Below are 2,936 nucleotides of genomic sequence, written 5' to 3'. Positions count from 1 at the left end.
GGCTAGCGCGATCGGCTGTTAACTGAAAGGTTGGAGGTTCGAGCCCACCCGGTGGTGGTGCGGCGCTTTTTTTTCTTTGGGCTGATAGCTTTGAAGATATGTTCTGATGGTGGTGAGAGTGGAGCAGGACTGTCTCCGTGGCGCAATTGGCTTGCGTGATCGGCTGTTAACCGAAAGCTTGGAGTTTCGAGCCCACCCGGTAGTGGTGCGGCGCTTATTTTTCTTTAGGCTTATAGCTTTGAAGATATGTTCTGATGATGGTGAGAGTGAAGCAGGACTGTCTCCGTGGCGCAATTGGCGATCGCGATCGGCTGATAACCGAAAGGTTGGAGGTTCGAGCCCACCCGGTGGTGGTGCGGCGCTTTTTTTTTCTTTTGGCTGATAGCTTTGAAGATATGTTCTGATGGTGGTGAGAGTGGAGCAGGACTGTCTCCGTGGCGCAATTGGCTAGCGTGATCGGCTGTTAATCTAAAGCTTGGAGTTTCGAGCCCACCCGGTAGTGGTGCGGCGCCTTTTTTTATTTAGGCTAATAGCTTTGAAGATATGTTCTGATGGTGGTGAGAGTGGAGCAGGACTGTCTCCTTGGCGCAATTGGCTAGAGCGATCGGCTGTTAACCGAAAGGTTGGAGGTTCGAGCCCACCCGGTGGCGGTGCGGCGCTTTTTTTTCTTTGGGCTGATAGCTCTGAAGAAATGTTCTGACGGTGGTGAGAGTGGAGCACGACTGTCTCCGTGGCGCAATTGGCTAGCACGTTCGGTTGATAACCGAAAAATTGCAGTTTCGAGCCCTCCCGGGAGTGGTGTGTTGCTTTTTTCATTGCGCTGATAGCTTTGAAGATATGTTCTGATGGTGGCGAGAGTGAAGCACGACTGTCTCCGGGCGCAATTGGCTAGCGCGATCGGCTGTTAATCGAAAGGTTGGAGGTTCGAGCCCATCCGGGGATAGTGCGGCGCTCTTTTCGCTTTGGGCTGATAGCTTTGAAGTTATGTTTTGATGGTGATGAAAGTGGAGCAGGACTGTCTCCGTGGCGCAATTGGCTAGCGCGATCGGCTGTTAACCGAGAGGTTGGAGGTTTGAGCCCACCCGGGGACGGTGTGTCGCTTTTTTTTTGCTGATAGATTTGAAGATATGTTCTGATGTTGTTGAGAGTGGAGCACGACTGTCTCCGTCGCGCAATTGGCTAACGCGATCTGCTGTTGACCGAAAGGTTGGAGGTTCGAGCCCACTCGGTGGTGGTGCGGTGCTTCTTTTTCTTTTGGCTGATAGCACTGAAGAAATGTTCTGATGGTGGTAAGAGTGGAGCACGACTGTCTCCGTGGCGCAATTTGCTAGCGCGATCAGCTGTTAACTGAAAGGTTGGTGGTTCGAGCCCTCCCCGGAGTGGTGTGTTGCTTTTTTCTTTGCGCTGATAGCTTTGGAGACATGTTCTGACAGTGGTGAGATTGGAGCACGACTGTCTCCGTGGCGAAAATGGCTAGCGCGATCAGCTGTTAACTGAAAGGTTGGAGGTTCGAGCCCTCCCGGGAGTGGTGTGTTGCTTTTTTTTCTTTAGGCTGATAGATTTGAAGATATGTTCTGATGGTGGTGAGAGTGGAGCAGGACTGTCTCCGTGGCGCAATTGGCTAGAGCGATCGGCTGTTAACCGAAAGGTTGGAGGTTCGAGCCCACCCGGTGGCGGTGCGGCGCTTTTTTTTCTTTGGGCTGATAGCTTTGAAGATAAGTTCTGACAGTGGTGAGATTAGAGCACGACTGTCTCTGTAGCGCAATTGGCTAGCGCGATCGGCTTTTAACTGAAAGGTTGGAGGTTCGAGCCCACCCGGTGGTGGTGCGGCGCTTTTTTTTCTTTGGGCTAATAGCTTTGAAGATATGTTCTGATGGTGGCGAGAGTGGAGCAGGACTGTCTCCGTGGCGCAATTGGCCAGCGCGGTTGGCTGTTAACCGAAAAGTTGGAGGTTCCAGCCCACCCGGGGGTGGTGGGGCGCTTTTTTTTCTTTACGCTGATAGCTTTGGAAAAATGTTCTCACGGTGGTGAGATTGAAGCACGACTATCTCCGTGGCGCAATAGGCTAGCACGTTCGGCTGTCAACCGAAAAATTTGAGTTTCGAGCCCACCCGGTGGTGGTGGGGCGCTTTTTTTTCTTTGCGCTGATAGCTTTGGAGAAAGGTTCTGACGATGGTGAGATTAGCACGACAATCTCCGTGGCGCAATTGGCTAGCACGTTCGGCCGTTAACCGAAAGGTTGGAGGTTCGAGCCCACCCGGTGGTGGTGCGGGGTTTTTTTTTCTATGGGCTGATTGCTTTGAAGATATGTTCTGATGGTGGTGAGAGGGGAGGAGGACTGTCTCCGTGGCGCAACTGGCTAGCGCGATCGGCTGGTAACCGAAAAATTGGAGTTTCGAGCCCTCCCGGGAGTGGTGTGTTGCTTTTTTCTTTGCGCTGGTAGCTTGGAAGATATGTTCTGATGGTGGTGAGTGGGGAGCATGACTGTCTCCATGGCGCAATTGGCTAGCGCGGTCGGCTGTTAACCGAAAGCTTGGAGTTTCGAGCCCGGCCGGTAGTGGTGCGGCGCTTTTTTTTCTTTGGGCTGATAGCTTTGAAGATATGTTCTGATGGTGGTGAGAGTTGAGCAGGACTTCCTCCGTGGCGCACTTGGCCAGCGCGATCGGCTGCTAACTGAAAGCTTGGAGTTTCGAGCCCACCCGGGGACGGTGTGTCGCTTTTTTTTTCTTTGCGCTGATAGCTTTGAAGATATGTTCTGATGGTGGTGAAAGTGGAGCACGACTGTCTCCGTGGCGCGATTGGCTAGCGCGATCGGCTGTTAATCGAAAAGTTGGAGGTTCGAGCCCACCCGGGGATGGTGCGGCGCTCTTTTTTCTTTGGGCTGATAGCTTTGAAGATATGTTCTGATGGTGTTGAGAGTGGAGCAGGACTGTCTC

At 52.6% G+C, this 2,936-nt stretch overlaps 1 non-coding gene across 1 annotated transcript; it reads left to right on the top strand.

Moving 5' to 3' along the window:
- Positions 1-1,017: 1,017 nt before the first annotated feature.
- TRNAN-GUU (transfer RNA asparagine (anticodon GUU)) lies at positions 1,018-1,091 on the top strand. The gene has a single exon. It is a non-coding gene; the product is annotated as a tRNA-Asn (tRNA).
- The last annotated feature ends 1,845 nt before the right edge of the window (positions 1,092-2,936 follow it).

The sequence above is a fragment of the Rhipicephalus microplus genome, unplaced genomic scaffold, assembly GCF_043290135.1.
Source record: "Rhipicephalus microplus isolate Deutch F79 unplaced genomic scaffold, USDA_Rmic scaffold_59, whole genome shotgun sequence".
Classification (NCBI taxonomy): Eukaryota; Metazoa; Arthropoda; class Arachnida; order Ixodida; family Ixodidae; genus Rhipicephalus; species Rhipicephalus microplus.
This window is presented reverse-complemented; position numbering and strand designations above follow the sequence as displayed.